The sequence below is a fragment of the Notechis scutatus genome, chromosome 8 (assembly GCF_049901735.1).
Source record: "Notechis scutatus isolate UNSWTSFEM ecotype Mainland chromosome 8, rNotScu1.2, whole genome shotgun sequence".
NCBI lineage: Eukaryota > Metazoa > Chordata > Lepidosauria > Squamata > Elapidae > Notechis > Notechis scutatus.
In genome coordinates this window covers 21,029,059-21,051,355 of record NC_142016.1, presented here as the reverse complement: position 1 = coordinate 21,051,355, position 22,297 = coordinate 21,029,059, and the positions used below count along the sequence as shown (strand labels likewise).

Genomic DNA, 22,297 nt, shown 5'->3' with positions numbered 1-22,297 from the left:
GATTCTGCAAAATAACATACAAGGCATCCAATGAACAAAAAGAAATCTGAAACACTTGTAAAACTCTTTTTTAATTACCGGCGACCACAGGGCTTCAATGTTGTCTCTAATCCTTACTGTAGAACAAGGGTCTTCAAACTTGGCCAGTTTAAGACTTGTGGACTTCAACTCCCAGAATTCCTGAGCTGACATGACTGGAGGAGGAATTCTGGTCACAAGTTCTTTTACATAGACCAAGCTAACAGACTCCAATATCCAAGAGAGCCAACAAAACCATACGGGGCTTAGGCCACAAACACACAAGTACTCAAAGACTAATACTCACTGTGTATTCCTCCACTTCTTACTTTCAGGACACGTCCTCCTTTTATTATTCCGGTTTCTACTCCTTGTGAGTCCTACTGCTGGTCTGCAGTAACTTTATCTATCTTTATTTTAGGCTGCTTTTATAAACAAGTACACCTCCTTCTCTTTCTACGAAATACCAACACCTCTACTCCAGCTTTTATAGAAAAGAGCTAAGGCTAGGACAAGGCCACAGCCACACCCTCATTATTCTTTGTTGTTTTTTCTCTCCCGCCTACCATCCTCTCTAGTTTCTATTTCAGATCCTTCTGGGACTTGTCCAGTTGCTCATACTGCTGATGTTGCTCTCACTTGGCATCATGAAGTCTATCACCACTTCTGTCTCTATGTATGTATGTATGTATGTATGTATGTATGTATGTATGTATGTATGTATGTATTGAGCATGTATTAGATAACAGGTATAAGTATAAACATGATTATTAATACATGAAATGGATAAGAATAAAAGGGAACATTAGGACAGGGACGGTAGGCACATTGTTGTGCTTTTGCATGCCCCTTAAAGACCTCTTAGGAAAGGGGTGAGGTCAATAGTAGGGGTTTGGAGAAGAAACAACAGAGTCAGGTAGTGAGTTCCAGGCATTGACTACTCTGTTGCTGAAGTCATATTTCCTGCAATTGAGTTTGGTGCGGTTTACCTTGAGTTTGTATCTATTGTGTGCTCGTGTATTGTTGTGGTTGAATTTGATTAGTCATTGACAGGTAGGACATTGCAATGGATAATTTTATGTACTGCGCTTAGGTAGGACCAAAGTAGGCATAGTTCTAAGTTGTCTAAGCCTAAAATTTCAAGTCTGGTGGCATAAGGTATTCTGTTACAAGTAAAGGAGTGGAGGACTGTTCTCGTGAAATATCTCTGGACTCTTTCAATTGTGTTAATGTCCGATACACAATGTGGGTTCCAGACAGATGAGCTGTATTCAAGAATTGATCTGGCAAATGTTTTGTATGCTCTAGTTAGTAGTACAATATTACCAGAGGAAAAAAACTACACAGGATTAGGTTTACAACTCTTAATGCCTTTTTGGCTAGGTTGTTACAGTGGGCTCTAGCACTCAGATCATTACAGATGCGTACTCCAAGGTCCTTGACAAAGTTTAGTTCATCAACAAGGTCTTGACTATTCAGCTTGTATTTTATTTTCTGATTTTTTTGCCAATATATAAGACAGAGCATTTGTTTGTTGAGATTTGAAGTTGCCACTTGTTTGACCATTCTGACACATAGTCAAGGTCTTTTAAAGGGTATTGTTGGTGGTGTTGAAAAGTTTTACATCATCAACAAAAAGAATGCAGTTGCTTTTAATATGATCACAAAGGTCATTTATGTAAAGTATAGAGAGAGTTGGTCCTAGAACGCTAGCTTGGGAGCACCGCTGTTGACAGGTATGAGATTTGATAGGGTGCTCCCTATTTTGACTATTTATTGCCTGCTTGACAGGAATGCAGCTATCCAATTATGCAGGTGTCCAGAGATGCCATAAGATTTTAATTTTAGAAGTAGTTTGTCGTATACCACTGAATCAAGGGCTTTACAGAAGTCTGTGTAAATAGCGTCTATTGCTTTGCCCTGATAGAGTTGTGTAGTCCATATGTTTTTGCAGTATAGGAGTTGCAGATTACAGGATGTTTTTTCTGAAACCAAATTGTTAGAGAGTAGGTTGTTTGTCTCTATGTAGAGAGTAATGGATTGGTTAATAATTGATTCCATGACTTTGCAGGTGATGAAACATAAAGAGATTGGTCTGTAATTTTCAACTAGGCTGGGGTTTCCCTTTTTGAAGATGGGGGTGTCCATGGCTAGTGACCATAGATTGGGTAAGGAGCTGGTCCTGAAAGATTTTACAAAGATTATGCTTAGAGAGTCTGCTATAGCAGTGGAAAGCTTTTTTAAGAAATAGGCACATAGTCCATCGGGTCCAATAGATAGAAATGGCTTTAGACTGCGTAGTGCTTTTTCAACATTATCTTCTGTAAAATTGATATGTATCAGATCATTGTAATTATCTGTGGTTCAACTATGAAATATTGGGTATGAGCCATTGCTGTTTACAAAGACTGAGCCAAAGAATGTATTAATGAGGTTGGTTTTAATGGTTTCATCATTACAAACCGTTAGGTCCTTTTAGGGGTGGGATGGATCTCATGTCTTTAAGTTTGTAGTTAACAAAGTTCTTGAAGGCATGGGTGGATTTCGTGCACGGAAGGTTTTTCTCTTGTTTGATGTGATAATTGGTGCATTCAGTCTTTATCTAGGGGCATAAGTTTTTGTAGCAGCTTTTAAAGTTGGCTATGTAGCCAGTTTTGTTTTTCTGCCAAAAGGATTTTTTTTTTTTTATTGGAGCTTCCTTATTGTTATGGGTAATTTGTTTTTTCTAGTTTCGGGGGTTATTAGTGGCACGTTTAATTGGATGAATCTTTTGACTAAAAAAATGTATCGTGGTCTTTGGCAGTATTGCAGCCAGTGAATAGAATTTGCCAATCAAGAGATGAGAGGTCATTGTCTGTGAGATCATAGTTGGCTTTTTTAAAGTTATAATTGGGGATCCCGATATTGTGATGGACTTATGTTGAGACAAAAGTCAATCATGCTGTGCTCACTGTTGGAAAAGGGTTATTTTATTTGTAGTCCATAAATTGCAGAAGATGAGCTCGAGGCAGTTGTTGAATCTAGTGTTGTTAGTTACTAGTTGTTGCAGTCCCCTATTAGTTACAGCATTGTACAAAGTTGCATGTATGGGTTCAGTTGTACATTCATTTTGTACAACTGCATTAATAAGAGGAAATTGAGGTCATCAAGAAAGATAAGTGTGTGTGGGCAGGAGGTTGCCCACGTTAGTAGTGAAGTTAACTTTTTCGCATGTACGATGTCATAATCAGGGGCTCTGTAACATAGTAAGAAGTGAAATGTGATATTTAAGGACAGCTCTCAGATGATGGTCTCAGGAAGAGCAAGCTCCTGGGTAAGTTGAATACTTTTAGATGTAGGGACTTTTTGTAGAAGATAGGAACACCCCCTTCTCTATGGATTTCATGATCGGATCGGTAAACGTGATAGTCTCTTACTGTGGTAATGGAGTCAGGGATGGATGCATTTGGCCATGTTTCACAGAAAAATATAGTGTCGAATTTAGCTGTATTTAGTAAGAGGAGGAATTCAGGTATTTTATTTATGAGACTTCTTGCATTAAGTAGCTTGCATTTAAGATCATTAGTAGTTGGTATTAAGGCAGTTAGGGGCATGTGTGCCTATTTTTGGATGGTGGTATACTCATACAGCTGGTGTTGCTGTCACTTCTGATGTCTTTCACCATTTCTGTCGTCATGTCATCTGTCTGGTTGATTGGTTGGTATCTGCCCATTTGTCTGGCTCTGGAGACCCCCTCCTTGATATGTATGAAGGGTTTAAAAGCAACTTTCCTGTGATCACTTGAAAGCAATAACCAAAGCAAGATTCATCCGTAGTCTTGTAAGCAGTGGGGCCCCAACTGAACTTCATCTGTGGTTATGCTTACCAGGTACCTGTAAAAAGAGTACTTAGGCCTACGCCTATATGATCTTTTTTCCCCTCTTCTAATCACAGAAAGACGGGTTTTTCAAAGGCATACATGTGGTAGCCAAGAAAATAACTTGCCCATTTCACTGATAAAGGGTGTGTCAATTTCAGGCAGCAGCACAAAGCTCTTAAGAGGGTAGTCACGTAGTCCACCAATGAAGATTGTAGAGTGGAGTTTGTTAAATGTTCTTGTGTGGGTGTTTCTGTGTGTATATGTGAGTGCACCTTAAATGTGTTTGTGAAGCTTCCTTGACAATTAGAGAAACTGTAGGCTGTTGACTAAACTGGAAAGAAGACAAGTAACAAGAGTTGCCTTCAGGATTCAGATGTCATGAACAGAATAAAATAAACAGCGGATCAATAAAGTGTAACTACAATGGTTGAAAAAAAAATCATTACATGGGCAGGTTCTACATTTCATAAATTAATCAATAAAAATAAATCAATATCAAATCAAATCTGGAAGAAAGGAATGGCAAACAATCCCTCCAGAATATAAAATGTAGATATTTTGATTTTCTACACCAAAGCCAAAGAATCAGGCAATGACTGGAATGCAATTATTTATTTATTTTTTATTTAAATTACACCATCTTTTTTGCTCAAACCCTCGTTCCAAGCTGCTGCTGAGATTTCTGTCTGCTTAACAGGTTTTCCATGTGGGAAAAGCATAAGCATGACATGATCCAAGATCCCGCCTGATCAGCTGGAGAGAATATATAGGCCAAGAAAAAGGGGACAATTTCTCGGGTGGATGGAAGAGCTTTAGAAGAGAAGTTTCATCAGGAAGAGCCCAAGGAATGCTGGGAAGAAGGATGCGAATGAGGGAGGGGCTTTGCTGCAGGTAGCTTCTTTAATGACAGCTCCAGGTGGAACTTCAGGTATTCTACTAGGGTCAGCTTTCCCTTTCAGACGTTCATATCGCTTGCAATCATTTTTTTCAGCACAACGTTTTATGATGACTTGGATCGCTGAAGGAAGAGAAAAACGTCAGCGATCAGAGCAATCACTAAGACTTAAAGACATTCCTTCACCCACCCAAACACAGGTTTCCAGTACTCTCTATGCAATCAGGCTTAAATTATCCTATATCAGACACATTATGTGAAAGCCCAACTCTTGGGAGAAGCTTCCAATGCTGGGGAAAGCAGAGTGAAGAAAAGAGGAGGAAGAGGAAGAGGAAGAAGAAGAGGAGCAGGAAGAAAAAGAAGAAGAAGAAGAAGAAGAAGAAGAAGAAGAAGAAGAAGAAGAAGAAGAAGAAGAAGAAGAAGAAGAAGAAGAAGAAGAAGAAGAAGAAGAAGAAGAAGAAGAAGAAGAAGAAGAAGAAGAAGAAGAAGAAGAAGAAGAAGAAGAACCAGCAGTAAGGTAGAGGGGCTTCTTTACCGTGGTGATGGGGGCACTGTTGGAAGACCTGAAGGAACATCTCCAGTGGTGGGATTCAAATTTTTTTACTACAGGTTCTGTGGGCTTGGCTTATTTGGTGGGCGTGCTTGGTGGTCGTGTGGCTGGGTGGGCTTGGCTTGGTGGCCATGTGACTGGATGGGCCTGGCTAACTCAATGTCACTCATGCCCCTGACCCAGGCGACCGGGTCAGGGGCATGGCCAGCCAGAAGTCACTAACGGTTCAGCAACCCATGCCAAATCGTCGCTACCAGTTCGCCCAAACCGGTGCGAACTGGCTGAATACAACCACTGAACATCACCCACGTGACGGAACAGGATCAATCAGATTTATGTGGCTTGTCTTACTCACGTATTTTATCTTCTTCAGCCTTCAGAACCAAGCTCATACAGACGTGATTCTCATAAGGACATTCTTCCTTTACATTAGAACAATATCCATTAACTGCTAGACACTTTACACACTGCATGGAATTACCTGGAAAGAAAAGTGGAAAGGAGATAAGAAAGTAGGACAAGGAGAGGGAATCAGAGATGCTTCCAATATTACTGAACCAGGATTCTCAGAAGCCTTAGCTAGGCTGGTCAGTGGAGATGATGGTGAGACCCAATCCGAGCCATATTAAGGTAAACCTAGAACAAGATGAAGAACTCTCTCAGAGAGAAATTTTAGCAGAAGCCATTGTGAGGCAGAGGAGGCGTCCACAGCTAACTTTAGGCAGGGAGGGGACCAGGGGTGGACTTCAAAAATTTTAGAAAGGGGTTCTCTGCCCGGTTGCTGGGTGGGCGTGGCCATGGTGGGCGTGGCCTAGTTGGCCTCCTGCACCACAGCGGGAGAAGCATTTTTGTCCTTCCTGGGGTTCGGAGGCTTTCCTCGAGCCTCCAGGAGGGCGAAAATGGGCTCCCCAGGCTCTGGAAGCTGGAAACAATCCTATTTCCAGCGTTCCCAAACTTCAGGGAGGCCCATTTTTCGCCCTCCCAGACTCCATGGGGGCCCTGCACTTACCTGCATCCAAAACCGGCCGCATGGGGACTCCTGGTAGAGGAGGGGAGGGGTGGTCGGTGCCAGCCAGGAGTGGGATTTGGGGAGGTTCTACAAACTGCGCAGAATCTTAGCTAGGGTGTCTCCTGAACCCCTGCGAGCCCCCAGCAGCCCATCCGTGGAGGGGACGCAATAAGTGAGGTTACACAGGTTAGACAGAAAACAAACCCAAATTTCCTTTCTTCCATTTGGAATCCACCAAAATTCCCAGGGAAATTATCAAGTTAGAAATGGGAAGGAAGGAAGCTTGTTGCTTTTCTAAATTGACCCATGTTTGTTTCTTTCATAAAACTTGCAATATTGTAAACCAGTCTCCGTGAAAGTGAGATGGGTGGTATGTAAATTTGACGAATAAAAACTCTGAAGCAATTTTTTCACCTATCAATTTGAAGAAAAATTTCTAGAGGCAGCAAGAGATAATATTCCAGTTTTACTTTAAAGAGAGACACTCAGTCCAGGTTTTGATGTCTTGAAGCTCGCCTTGTGGTGAGATAGACATAAAAACAAATTTAATAAAAAGAAAAAGAGAGAGAGAGAGAAAGAAAGAAAGAAAGAAAGAAAGAAAGAAAGAAAGAAGAAAGAAAGAAAGAAAGAAAGAAAGAAAGAAAGAAAGAAAGAGAAAGAAAGAAAGAAAGAAAGAAAGAAAGAAAGAAAGAGAAAGAAAGAAAGAAAGAAAGAAAGAAAGAAAGAAAGAAAGAGAAAGAAAGAAAGAAAGAAAGAAAGAAAGAAAGAAAGAAAGAAAGAAAGAAAGAAAGAAAGAAAGAAAGAAAGAAAGAAAGAAAGAGAGAAAGAAAGAAAGAAAGAAAGAAAGAAAGAAAGAAAGAAAGAAAGAGAAAGAAAGAAAGAAAGAAAGAAAGAAAGAAAGAAAGAAAGAAAGAAAGAAAGAAAGAAAGAAAGAAAGAAAGAAAGAAAGAAAGAAAGAAAAAATGATCCACCTCAGGATCCTCACTCAATTATCTGAGCCAGGGCCAGATTAAGGACAATTCATGTCCCAAGAGTGGAATGAAAGGAAAATATCCTTTTGACAGAGCAAATAAAGCAGAGAAAGAAAATTTTAAAAAGCACTAAAGGGAAGTGTGGCAGTGAAATAATTAAGGGGGAAATCTTCATTGTGGCTCCTTTTCCTTGCTGTCCTAAACAAATTTTAATTTGGTTAGTGGTTGTTCCAGGACAAATCTGGCCACCTGAAATGCCATGAGTGTGGTAAATTTTCTTGAATTAAACGCTTTTTGATGAACTTTGGTCTGTTCTGACTCTACATCCGCTTTCTTTTTTCCAGAAAACTATTCCATCTTTCAGGAATTCTTTCAGCCTTTTCACAGTTCCTAAGAAACCATGCAAGTAGCCAATAGGGAGAATCCTCCTTAGCTCTAGTGACACACACACACACACACACACACACACACACACACACACACACACAGACAACAACCCTGATTATACCTGTAGTCAGCAGGACGGAGAAGAAGAAGAGCCCCAGCAGAAGCTGCATGATGATGAGTTAGGTTTAAAAACAAAAATCTCTTCTTGAAGGAACACAATTGTGTGGCCTAGAGATTCTGCAAAATAGCACACAAGGCATCCAATGAACAAAAAGAAATCTGAAAGACTTGTAAAACTCTTTTTAATTACCCACGACCACAAAGCTTCAACGTTGTCTCTAATCCTTACTGTAGAACAAGGGTCTTCAAACTTGGCAAGTTTGAAGTTAACATGACTGGAGGAGGAATTCTGGGAGATGGAGTCCACAAGTCTTCAAGCTGTCAAGTTTGAAGACCCCTGCTGTAGAATCACCTTCTGCACGGACTGTGGAGAACCTGCCTTGAGAAGGTAATTCGCCTTCCAGAGGTGGCTGTGAGGTGGGCTCTCAAGGCAAATTGCTCCAGCTCTGTTAAAAAGACATGGTGGGAGCAGTCTGTCTGCCCTTCCTGACCTTTTCTTTTTCATGGAAGTGGCTTCTGCACATGCGCTTCCTCAGACAAAGCAAGGCACCTCTCTCTCTTGGAAGCTCTGCACTGAAGGAGCCCTTTTCTCAAGCATTTGTGGCAGCCAGATGTCCAACTGAAGGTCGTTGCAATCCTTTCACCTGGGCTATGCCAAGCAGGAGGGCCCTGGCCCACATCTTCTCAGCTAATTTTAACTTTGGCAGCCCAGAAACAAATGTGTACCCTGGTTGCACAAATGTTTGCTCAATGCCTGCTAAAACCATGTTACTTGTTACTTAGTCGTGCTTCAGCAAATAAAGGGATTGGCCCGTGGAACAGCGTGTCAGGTAAAGGAGTCTGCCCTTTATTTCTCCTTCTGTAAAATCAGTTCCTTCTGCTTCAGAGCCCTCTGGGAGCCAAGAATGCCAGATTCAGCTTGAGAAGTTTCTAAAAAAAAAAATACCTTAGATAAATTGAAGCCATGGACCCCATTGAGAAAAGACAACAAGATGACAACTCGGGGAGCTGCCCTCCAGTGGTCATTGGGTCAAATGGGATGCTCAGCACGAGAACTGAAGAACTGGGAGTGACCTTTTGGGTCATAGATGTTAAACCTTTGCTCAGAAGTACTGGTAGGTGGTCAATTCAATGACCCCAGAGAGACAGCTGGCCTTTGCAATTGGCTCTATTTGTCCAACCCCTTGTCCAACAAGGACAGCATCTTTCAGCTTCTTTTTAAAAGTATAGCAACATGTCACAAGTTCTTTTACATAGACCCCAAGCTAACAGGCTCCAATATCCAAGAGAGCCAACACAATCATACGGGGCTTAGGCCACAAACACACAAGCACTCAAAGACTAATACTCACTGTGTATTCCTCCACTTCTCACTTCTACAACACTTCCTCCTTTTTTTACTCCGGTTTCTAATCCTTGTGAGTTCTACTGCTGGTCAGCAGTAGCTTTATCTATCTTTACTTTAGGCTGCTTTTACAAACAAGAACACCTCCTCCCCTTTCTCCCAAATACCAACACCTCCACACCAACTTTCTGTTCCGCTTTTATTAAAAAAGCAGCTAAGGCTAGGAATGGGTCTTAAAAGGACAGAGCCACAGCCACACAGGTAGCCTGTCCTTTCCTTCTATCTCACCCCTCATTATTCTTCCTTGGTTTTTCATTTCTTTCCCCCCATCCTCTCTAGTTTCTCCTTCAGGCCCTGGGACTTCTCCAGTTGCTCCTACTGCTGATGCTGCTCTGACTTGGCACCACCATGTCACCACCAACTTCTGTCTCCATGTCTGTTCCCACAACATCTGGTTGATTGGTTGGTATCTGCCCATTTGTCTGGCTCTGGAGACCCCCTCCTTGATATGTATGAAGGGTTTAAAAGCAGCTTTCCTGTGATCACTTGAAAACTTCCCATAGAAGTATGATATTTATTTGAAAAGTAAATGTGTAAAATGTTAAGATTTAAATGAATATTAATATTAATGATAGAATTGAATTGGAATGGATTGTTGTTTTAATTATATTATATATTTATAATTTTTTCTTTTTTCAAAATACAGTGTGTAGCTTTAGAATGTACCAAGCAGAATCCGAATGGAAGTTATGTATTATATTAAGTGTTATATTTTAGGGGAAAGATATAAAGGCGTCATACTCCAATTAGTGATTACAGGAGAAATTTTGTTTAATGAGAAAAGATAGTAGACAGTTGAAACAGGACAGACAAAGAATATAAGTATAATGATCTGAATTGAGATGAAATAAACAAAATAAAATTAAGAAAGTGAAAAGAGGGGAGAAGCTATATAGAAAATGTAGAATAGTAATAAGATATGGAATGGAATATAAAAATGAGCATGAACTTGAATTTGTGTCTGTACAAAGAGATGTAACCCGGGGTTATGCCGCTTTCAAAAAAGATGTTTTATGTTTTATGTTTTGTTAGTTTATGTTTGTTTTTAAAAATCAATAAAATTTTCAAAAAAAAAAAAAGCCACAACACACAAGCACTCAAGCGTTAATACTCACTACGTACTCCTCCACTTCTTCCCACTTCTACTACACTTCCTCCTTCTACGACTCTGATTTATATCCCTTGTAAGTCCTACTGCTGAAGACTTTTTTCAACTGCCTTGAGCTTCTTTATGCTGCTTTTACAAACAAACACACCCCTCTCCCAAACCCCAACCCTTCCAAACCATCTCTCTGCTCACCTTTTATAACCAACGCAGCTGAGCGGGCTACAGAGAAGTCTTAAAGGGACAGGACAACAGCAACACAGGTGGTGGCCATCTTGCAAGTAGAATGTCCTTTCCCATACTTCACCCATTTTAATAAACATCATTATCCTTTGATTTCTTTCTCTTCACTCTAGTGCCCTCTCTGTGTCCTTCTATCTTCATGGGAAGTCAGCAATAACATTTTGATGTTCCATGTGATGCATAATCCTGAAATGGTACAATTGAAATGTCAAATCTGGAAGCAGCAAATAGCAAATTTTGCTGTTTGCTGTAGAATGGAAAAAGTGATTCCCCCGATACCCAATCAAAAGAATCAGGCAATGATTGGAGTCCTATTATTTATTGTATTTTTTTAACATTTGAATTATGCAATCTTTTTCTTCAAATAAAAGATGCAAGGTGGCTGATTGTATTTCTGTCGGCTTAACTGGTTTCCACTTGGGAAAATATAGACACATACGCATAACATCCAAGATCCCGCCTGATCAGCTGGAGAGATTATACAGGCCAAGAAAAAGGGGACAACTTATTGGGTGGAAGGAAGAACTTTAGAATAGAATAATAGAGTTGGAAGGGACCTTGGAGGTCTTCTAGTCCAACCCCCTGCTTAGGCAGGACACCCTACACCACTTTAGAAGAGAAGCTTCATCAGGAGGAGCCCAAGGACTGCAAAGGAGGAAGGGTCTTTGCTGCCCTCCACCCCTTTAATGATAGATTCCTCTGGAACACGGATTCTCTTTCAGACCTTTGTATCGCTTGCAATCAGATTTTGGACTGCACCTTTTCAGGGTGACCAGGACCCCTGGAGGAAGAGAGGGATTTCAGTGATGAAAGCCATCAATCACTCAGTCCTAAAGTAATTCCCTCACCCATCCTAATACAGCAAGGGTGTCAAACTCAAGACCCGCAGGCTGGATCCAGCCCATGGAGGTGCTTAAATCTGGCCCCTGGGCAGTGATGGGATTCAAACTTTTTTTTACTACCGGTTCTGTGGGCGTGGCTTGGTGGGCGTGGCAGGGGAAGGATACTGTAAAATCCCCATTCCCTCCCCACCCCACTAACCTGCTTTCCAGCTCCGTTCTCCTGTGCAGGGCAACCAAAGGAGACCCAGCCAATCAGCTGGGACTCGGGAGGCAGAGAATAGATGGGGGCGGGGCCAGTCAGAGGTGGTTTTTTCCGGTTCTCCAAACTACTCAAAATTTCCACTACCGGTTCTCTAGAACTGGTCAGAACCTCCCGAATACCACCTCTGCCACTGGAAATATCAAAGGACCAGCCCACAGTGCCTCTGCTGGCCAAAACGGGTTGTGCGGAGGCCCCGCGAGGCCCGTTTTTTGCCTCCCTGGACTCCAGCAGCACTCTGCTGGCTGAAAACGTTAAGGTGGAGTTTAGTGAAGTACGAAAAATAAGTCATAAACGTTTTGCTAGTAATATCTGGTAGAAGAGATAGGAAAATGGTTATAGTAAAGAACCGAGGAAAGAAAGAAGAGAAGGAGGGGTGGGAAATGTGCCTTGAGTCTGTGTCAAACGCCCCACCAGGGCCATGTCCACCCCTGGCCACATGCCACCCCACCACTCCAGAGATGGTATTCAGCAGGTTCTGACCGGTTCTGGAGAACTGGTAGGGGAAATTTTGAGTAGTTCGGAGAACCGGCAAATACCAGCTCTGACTGGAGATTTTACAGTATCCTTCCCCTGCCACGCCCACCAAGCCACGCCCACAGAACTGGTAGTAAAAAAAATTGAATCCCACCATTGCCCCACCTGGCCCTCCAAGGTCAAACACAACCCTTTTTTTAAAAAAAAAAATTAATAATACCACTTCCGACTGGCCCCACCCCCATCTATTCTCTGCCTCCCGTATTCCACTGATCGGCTGGGTCTTCTTTGGTTGCCCTGCCCAGGAAAACAGAGCTGGAAAACAGGTTAGTGGGGTGGGGAGGGAATGAGGATTTTACAGTATCCTTCCCTTGCCACACCCACCAAGCCACGCTCACAGAGCCGGTAGTAAAAAAAATTTCAATCCCACCACCGATGGGACACTACAACCATCCTAAATACAGGTGGGGTTTTGAAATGCTGTAAATTTTGATCAGGTGATTGTGGGAATGCTGCAAAGGTCATAAGTTCCTTTCTGGGGCACAACCGCAAGCCAACATTTTCAGCTAAGACCCTTTTGTGTCAATCTGTGTCAACCACCCCCTCCATCCTCACCCTGTGACAAACGTGAGCATAAGTAAAGGATTTACAGTCAAGTCATAAATCTCTGCTTGTTTCTGGCCTAGAATTCCAGAGGGGAAAATATCCTTATTAAAGGGAAGAGCTTACTCAAAAGCACCCCACCCTTCCTTCTTCCTGAAATCACAAGGACCAGCTACATAAAAGAAATCACATCTTTGCAAATTTGGTCCCCAATGAGGTACTCGTGCATTTCTCTAAATTGTCACACAAATCCAGGGTACACTTGACAAAGAGTCAGATATACCACTGGAAAAAAAAAACTAGTTCCTGAAATCCAAAGGCGAATGCAGAAAGCTGCATTTCCTTCCACATTTAATATACGATTCTTTCTCTGAAAAGACAAGGCAAAGGTGTATTTGTGCTTTATGGCTTCTTAGCAAATTTGGAAGAGAATCCCAGCTTGCTCCCCACGTATCGCTGCCAGTTTTGAGACAAAATTCATCACTGCAGGTCCCGTGGAGTCTGCTGTTAAGTCCAGATGGAGTCATTCCCATCCTCCAGCTATCCCTCCCCCGTTATGATTAGCAAATGCCTCTCCTGTTTGCACAAGGCTTTTGCTCAACGCCAGCCAAAATCATGCTTAGTTATTTTGCTTTGGCGCATATCAGTTTGGCCTTTCATGTAAAAGTTTGTCAGCCTGCAGAGTTCTCTCCTTCTTTCTCCTTTGCAAAAACAGGTTCTGCTGTGAGCCAAGATTGGGCTTGAGAAGTTTTTTTTTATTTTATTTTTTTAGTAATGTTTTGAAGAAATGTAAACTATGAATTCCATTGAGGAAAGATCATAAGATGACAGCTCAGGTGGTTGCCCTCCACCGGTCAGTGGGTCAAATGGCATCCCCAGCGTGAGAACTGAAGAACTGAAAGTGACCGTTGAAAGTTGTAGATGTTAAAACCTTTGCTCAGGACTAGGCAGTCGGTACAATGAACCCCGAGAGACAGCTGGCCTTTGCAATTGGCTCTTGATTGTCCAGCCTCTTTTTTTGTGAGGGCAAGAACAGCACCTCACATCTTCTCTTCTAGAAAGAGTGCAGAGAAGAGCAACAAAGTTGATTAGGGGACTGGAGGCTAAAACATATAAAGAACGATCGCTGGAACTGGGGATGTCTAGTCTGATGAAAAGAAACGCTGGGGCAGTGGTGGTAATTCTACCGGTTTGGCCCGGTTCGGCCGAGCCGGTAGCAGCGATGAGCAGTGGAGACCAAACCGGTTCTCTCCGTCACTCTGCTGTTACCCAGGCTCCCATACCCACTTTTATCTTTTGCTTTTGAAGTGCAGCTGCTTTGTGTGGTGCAGAAGAGTGCCGCACAGCAGCTGCTGAAACAACCGGGAGAGTGCAGTCTTGCAGGAGGTGAGTTAGAATGCCTCTGCCCCAGTGGTGGGATTCAAATCTTTTTGTTACCTGTTCTGCGGGTGTGGCTTGGTGGGCGTGACAGAGGAAGAAGGATACTGTAAAATCTCCAGTCAGAGGTGGGATTTGCCGGTTCTCCGAACTACTCAAAATTTCCGCTACTGGTTCTCCAGAACTGGTCAGAACCTGCTGAATACCATCTCTGCTCTGCACCTGCGCAATGGCCTCTGCGCAAAGTGCACATTTGGCGCACGTACGCATGCAAAGTATGTGCACGCATGTAAAGCGCGCCCACCAAGCCACGCCCACCAAACCGGTGGTGAAGCTTTTTGAATCCCACCACTGGCTAGGGGTGACGTGAGAGCAATGTTACAATATCTCAGGGGCTGCCCCAAAGAAGAGGGAGTCAAGCTATTCTCCAAAGCCCCTGAAGGCAGGACAAGAAGCAACGGATGTAACTGGAAGATGATTTTAGGTTTGGTTTTGTCTATGTTTGTTTAAAAATAAAAATTCTTTTTTAAAAAAAAAAAACACAGTCACACAAGTAAGAAAAGTCCCTTTAATACCTCCAACTTTGCCTACAATATCCAGTCACCTTCGGCTGGAGAAAAAAAAAACTCTCCCAAAAACAGTCTTTAAGTGAAGGAAATTCAGTCCGAAAACAAAGTACATATAAACTGTAAATAAAAATCCAAACAAACTACATTGCAGCAATTAACTGCAGGATAAGGAATTGCAGACTTCAAAGGCCAACAAAACAGGGAAGACACCAGGAACCCAGATAAGCCTCAACAATAAAAGATAACTCACAATTTGCTTCCAACAAGTTTCTGTGCGCAATCTCCCTTTTTAAACACTGTGTTCCCAGCTGCAGCTAATGAAAGGAATCAGGGCCCTTTCTTCCCCTGTAAGCCACACAACTCATGTTGCTCCCTTCTCAGTTCCTCCCTGCGTGGCCTAGGATGAAGGCAGGGGGCTGGGTTTTCCTCCGAATTCCCTCTCCCTTGCTCTACCTCTCCCCTGCTCTGTCCAGCCGGCCTTTGCCCTTCCCCAGTTTCTTCCACAGCCAACCGGAGCCACACTCCCTGTCAGCTGCTTGGCCACCCCCTGGGCATGACAGTGTCCATGAAACTTCCTTGTACAGGAGATTGCTCAAGAAAGCTATAGGCTAAATTAGAAAATAATGCATGAGGTTGTCTTTGGGACTGATATGGCATTGAGATGAATAGAATAGAACAAAATAAAATAAAAGTTGAACAATAAAATCACATATAATGGTTGAAAGGGTGGGTTGTTTCTAAATCTGGTAGATAAATCAACAAATCAACATAAATAAACCTGGTCCTTCTGTCCCTCTTGAGTCAGATGTCGCACGCCCGTCTGATTCAAACACATCAACGCACCTTGTGAGATTTGTGGGCCTTCAGTTAAGAAAATAGCCTTGATAAATAAGATTAAACAATAGAACCACAGGTAGCAAGAGCAGACACCAGTGCAATGAGTAGACAATAAAGGGGAGTATTTGTAGCTTGGAGAACTGGGCATGGCTAGTCTAGTGAAGAGAAGGACCGGGGGAAACAGGATAGCAGTGTTCCAATATTTAAGGGGCTGCCACAGAGAGAAAGGGGTCAAGCTATTTTCCAAGGCACCTGAAGGCCAGACAAGGAATAATGGATGGAAACTGGACAAAGAGAGATTCAACCTGGAAATAAGGAGAAACTTTCTGACAGTGAGAACAATCAACCCATGGAACAGAAGTTGCCTTCAGAAGTTGTGGGAGCTTCATCACTGGAAGCTTTCAAGAAGAGACTGGACTGCCATCTGTCAGAAATGGTGTAGAGTCTCCTGCTTGGGCAGGGGGTTGGACTAGATGACCTACAAGGTCCCTTCCAACTCTGTTAATCTGCTTTCTGACAATGTTCCCTAGTTTGGGTAAATGAAACATCTGCGAGAAAAACAAGGAAGCTCAGAAAGCACCAAGGACCCCTCAGTGAGTAGACAAACAATAATACAGCAAAATACAGTGGATATGGATAACACAATAAAGAAATTAGCTTTTATGTGAGGTAATGTACCTCCTAGAGTAGCCCTACAGCGAAAGAGGCAGCAAATAAATAAATCATGAGTAAATCAATCGATGTTGTTCAGCGAATGCTAAAGGACCTATATTGTAGCAGCCCAAACTCTGCATTTATGGCTCTTGGGTAGAAGACACAAATGAGTCACCGAAACCATTTTTGTGGCCAGATGATCTCTCTCCAATCCCGCCCACTTCCTTCTGGATCGTGTCCCCCAATATCTCACAAGAGGTCCATGTGGCTCATCTTTCTAGCCGGGGTGACAGATCAGGAATCTGCTCCTCTGCTGGATTAGGATTTTCACTTCTTTTATGGCAGGAGGAATGCAGACCCAAAGACCAGGATGCCAGAGCAGTCCTCTCTAGGAAAAAGTTTTCCCCTCCCTCCCTCTCTCTTCCAATCTTCTTCTTCTTCTTCTTCTTCTTCTTCTTCTTCTTCTTCTTCTTCTTCTTCTTCTTCTTCTTCTTCTTCTTCTTCTTCTTCTTCTTCTTCTTCTTCTTCTTCTTCCCTTCTTCTTCTTCTTCTTCTCCTCCTCCTCTTCTTCTTCTTCTTCTTCTTCTTCTTCTTCTTCTTCTTCTTCTTCTTCTTCTTCTTCTTCTTCTTCTTCTTCTTCCTCCTCCTCCTCCTCCTCCTCCTCCTCCTCCTCCTCCTCCTCCTCCTCCTCCTCCCTTTCTCCCCCTCCTCCTCTCAGTCTCTACCTGTCTCTCTCTCTCTCCCCCCACACACAAAAGTTTCCAGAGCCTCCAGAGTGTGCCTTTCTGCTTCCTCTACTCCTTGTGAATCCTCTCTCCTCCTGTTTCTCCCCACTCTCCTTTTCCCTGGAGCTGCCTTTTCCATTTTCATCTCTCAGCTGTTGCCCCCCCTCCAATAGTTCTGCTCCACTGCACTACGATTCGATTTTCTCTGCTGTAAACTACATCTCCCAGAAGTCCACTCCAGCGTGCTTCTGTTCAATGTCCAAGGTGTCAGGTTTCCAGCCACCAGCCTATCAGGGAAGGCTGGTTGACTGGCCTATCAGAAACAGCTACTGGTCGAGACAACCTCAGAGATGCAGACAATAACACTCTAAGGCAGGGGTCTTCAAACTTGACAGCTTTGAGACTTGTGGACTTCAACTCCCAGAATTCCTCCTCCAGTCATGTTAGCTCTGGTTTTCTGAGAGTTGAAGTCCAGAAGTCTTAAACTGGACAAGTTTGAAGACCCTTGCTCTAAGAGCAGAAAGTGAAGAAGAATTAATACCACTCTTCCACTCACAATAGGATCCCCTATGCCTCCAAGGCTCGAAATTTTGGGGCCGGACAGTCTAGAACTGTGCCGCCTGCGGTCCAATCTTAAGAATACTACACAAAATTGTCTGTTACAACGTCTTACCTGTCAACGACTTCTTCAGCTTCCACCACAATAACACAGGGGCAAACAACCGATACAAATTCAAAAGTAAACCGCTCCAAACTCGATGGCAGAAAATACGACTTCAGCCACAAAGTGGTCAACGCCTGGAACGCCCTACCCAACTCCGTGGTCACAGCCTCAACCCCTCACAGCTTCAACCTCAAACTGTCTACCGTGGACCTCACCCCATTCCTAAGAGTTCCTTAAAGGGGGGCGTGCATAACTGCACCGGTCTTACTGACCCCATTTATCTGTATTTACTCCCTTTGTTCATGTTTATGTTCATACCTGTACTTATCACCTTGTACATGTTTGATAGATAGATAGATAGATAGATAGATAGATAGATAGATAGATAGATAGATAGATAGATAGATGAATAATACAGAGCTTCTGGATGAGGGTGAAGGAGAGCAAACATTGGCTTGAAACTCAACTTTGAAAAAAACGAGGATCTTGGCATCTGGAGCCATCACTTCCTGGCAACTAGAAAGGGAAGAAATGCAGGCAAGGCAGATTTTCTTGCGTTTCAAGGTGACCGCAGATGAGGACTGCAGCCATGAAATTAAAAGACGCTGAAGCACTCCTTGGGAGGAAAACTACGGCAAACCTAGACATCATATTAAAAAGCAGACAACAACTTGCCAGCAAGCTTCCTTATTAGTCCAAGCTGTGGTTTTCCCAGCACAGGTAGACCTCGACTTACAACTGTTCATGTAGTGACCGTTTCAAAGTTACAACATCATTGAAAAAAAAAGGACTTAGCGCCCTTTTTCACATGACCATTGCAGTATCCTCATGGTCCCATGATTAACATTCAGATGCTTAGGGACTGACTCATATTTTTGATGGTTGCAGTGTCCCAGGGGTAATAAGATTCCTCTTTTGAGACCTTCTGACAAGTCAAATCCAAGGGGAAACCAGGTTCAACTAGCAACCGTATTACTTTGGAAAAGAGCTTGACACACCCACACCCACACACCCGTCTGTGGCAGCCCCTCAAATATTGGAAGACTGATATCCTGTCTCCCCTGGTCCTTCTCTTCACTAGGTTAGCCATGCCCAGTTCCTGCAACCGTTCTTCACGTGTTTTAGTCTTCAGTCTCCTAATCATCCTGGTTGCTCTTCTCTGTACTTTTTCTAGAGTCTCAACATCTTTTTTATAACGTGGTGAACAAAACTGGATGCAGGACTCTAGGTGTGGTCTTACTAAGGCTTTATAGAGTGGTATTAGTACTTCCCTTGAACTTGATTGTATCCCTCTGTTAATGCAACCTAGGATTGCATTGGCTTTTTTGGCTGCCGCTGCACATTGTTCAGTGGTGGGATTCAAACATTTTTACTACCGGTTCTGTGGGCGTTGCTTTGTGGACGTGGCAGGGGAAGGATACTGCAAAATCCCCATTCCCTCCCCACCCCACTAACCTGCTTTCCAGCTCTGTTCTCCTGTGCAGGGCAACCAAACAAGATCCAGCCAATCAACTGGGATTCGGGAGGCAGAGAATAGATGAGGGCGGGGCCAGTCAGAGGCAGTATTTGCCGGTTCTCCGAACTACTCAAAATTTCCACTACCGGTTCTCCAGAACTGGCCAGAACCCGCTGAATACCACCTCTGGTCTTACTAAGGCTTTATAGAGTAGTATTAGTACCTCCCTTGATCTTGATTGTATCCCTCTGTTAATGCACCTTAGGATTGCATTGGCTTTTTTGGCTGCTGCCATACACTGCTGGCTCATATTTAATTGGTTGTCCACTAAGACTCCAAGAGCCCTCTATAAGGCACTATGAAGCAGTATATACAGTATAAGTCTAAGTGCTGTTGCTATTGCTACCTCCTCCCCTTCAACTCCCCCAAACATCCTGTTTCATTCTGCCTTTTTGCTCAGCTTTTATAACACTTCCTGCGAGAGGCTTCAAAACAACAAACTTGTGCAGAAGGAAATGAATTTCCGATGTATGGTTCCGATGTAGATAAGATAGATTATAGAAAGAAGAAAATTGACAATTGAGAGTAAGTTTGCACTGGAACCTAGGATTGCTGTAAATGAGGTCAGAAAGTACGTCTTTGCATCCGTTCTCTTTTTGTCTCATGTTGTTTTCCTTTCTTGCCATTTTAGCTTTCCCTTTGATTTCTTCCCTTCTCTGTTCTTTATATTAATTTTATTGGTTTTCATTTTCCGTCTTAAAACCCGTAATAAAATTATATGGGCGTATTTTAAAAAAAAATTGGCCTTCTCGGCCTTCGACAATTTAAATTGGCAATTTTTAATCCAAAAAATTTATAATATGAATTTAGGCACCAAATTTGAAAACATTATAACAACTATTTATGATACACAACAGGCTAATATTATAATAAACGGGGAATATACCTGCCCAATAAAAATAGAAGTCAGACAGGGCTGCCCACTCTCACCCCTGCTCTTCATATTATCATTAGAAACATTATTAATGCGAATTAGACAGAACCCAGATATAAAAGGATTAAAGGTTAAGAAAGAAGAATATAAGTTGCAAGCGTTTGTGGACAATATGATTTTTTTTCATTGAGGAACCAATAGAAAGAGGACAAAAATTGATGAATGAATTAGAACAATTTGGAGCAGTAGCAGGACTCAAAATTAATAGGAAGAAAACTAAATTAATGACTAAAAATTTAACAGAAAAACAGAAAATAGAATTAGAAGAAGTTATGGGAATACAAGTGATAAAGAAAGCTAAATACTTAGGAATATGGTTGACAGCACATTGTAAGACACTTAAGGAAAATAATTATGATAAATTGATGCAACAGGTAAAGAAGGATTTAGAAACATGGGGTAAGCTGCAACTTTTATTATTAGGCAGGATCGCTGCCATTAAAATGAATATTCTTCCAACATTTCTATATCTATTTCAGACTATCCCAATTAAAGTACACAAATTTTTTTTTTTTTGAAGAACTTAATAAAATAACTGTTAAATTTATTTGGCAAGGGAAAAAACCTAGAATAAATTTAAAGGCAATGCAGGATATGAAGAGCAGGGGAGGGCTGGCACTTCCAAATTGGGAGTTGTATTATATTGCTGCCTCTTTAGTATGGTTGAAGGAATGGGTGAATTTAACTAACAAGAGAATATTATTTTTAGAAGGCCATGATTTGCAGAGTGGGTGGCATGCTTTTTTATGGGATGTAGGGAAAACTAGCCAGAAATATTTCCACAGACACCTAATCAGAGACTCATTATTAACTAATTGGAAGAAAATACGGAAAAAACATTATTTAAAAGTACCAATTTGGATTTCAACAATGGAGGCGATGATTCACCCAAATAATCTGGATATCACTAAAATGATTAAATATAAGGACCTATTGGATACACAAGGAAATTTGAAATCGTGGCAAGAACTTCAAGAGCGGGGACTAAAAATTGATCAGTGGGCATACCTTCAAATTCAAAGTAGACATAAACAGGACAAGAAAGAATTCGGAATCAACAATAAACTCCAGCAATTAGATAAAATTTTATTAGGATCAGGCAAAAAAAAATGTAACAAAATTTTATAATTATTTATTAGAAGTAGAATTAGAAGAAGAAATTGTAAAAGGGAACATGATAGCCTGGAGTAGGAATGTAGGACGTAGCATCACCCTAACAGAATGGGAAAAGGTCTGGGGTAGAAATAATAAGATTACAAAATCGGTAGCATATAAAGAAAATGCCTATAAAATGTTTTATAGATGGCACCTTCCTCCTTCGAGATTAGTGAAGATGTACCCCAATATGAGTCCGAATTGCTGGAAATGCAAAAAAAAAAGAGGGAACTTTTTTCCATATGTGGTGGTCCTGTACAGAAGCTCAAAAATATTAGCAGAAAATTAGAAATTAGCTGGAAGAAATGACAAGAGAACAGACCAAATACAAACCAGAGTCTTTTTTGTTAGGGATCTTTGATAAACAAATATCAAAAAAAGCAAAATACACAATAATACACATTTTGACATTTTGATTAGCTTTCGCCCAATGTTGGAAGCAGCCTCATGTTCCATCAGAGGAGATGATCATTCAAAAAATTTCAAGTTGTGCAGAAATGGACAAATTAACTTTGGCATTAAAAAATAAAGACACCTCAATATACTACAACAGCTGGAACTGCTGGTACAAATGGATAGACCAAAGATAGACTTTACACTATAAGGCAAAAGAGGATAGGATAAATCCATAGTAGTGATACACAAATATATGTAAGGATTAGGTGTGTGTATATGGCATAAATTAAGGATAAAAAAAAGAGGTCTTACAAACTGTTGAAGATGAGAATGTTTTTAATTGTTTTCTATTTTTTTCTTTCTATTTTCTTCTCCCTTTTTTTCTCTCTTTTTTTTTCATTTGTGTATGTGTTGTCGGTTTGTTTTAATTGTAAAATCAATAAAATTTATTTATAAAAAAAGAAAAAAAAATGGCCTTCTCAGCCTTAAGGTTGGCCTCTGTCTTCCTCAATCTTCTCTGCCGGGAAGTTCCATGGTTCTGCACAGGATCTGAGCAGTTTCTAGCTCTTCTGGATGGAATATTGTGATGTTGTTCCCAGGATCTTTGAGAGCCATTCTCCCAGCCAAAAGGTCACAGCCTTAAGTTCTCCTGCTACCACTTGGGAATATTTGGTTGAACTCTACTTTCCCAACCCTCTCTAGTTTCTCCTTTATGCCCTGGTCCTTC

The 22,297-nt window shown here is 41.8% G+C and overlaps 1 long non-coding RNA gene across 1 annotated transcript; it reads right to left on the bottom strand.

The window, feature by feature from the left end:
• Positions 1-4,474: 4,474 nt before the first annotated feature.
• Positions 4,475-5,801, bottom strand: LOC148129949 (uncharacterized). The gene is made up of 2 exons (XR_015750526.1): positions 5,678-5,801; positions 4,475-4,895 (listed from the first exon to the last, which is right to left on the bottom strand). It is a non-coding gene; the product is annotated as an uncharacterized LOC148129949 (long non-coding RNA).
• Positions 5,802-22,297: the final 16,496 nt, after the last annotated feature.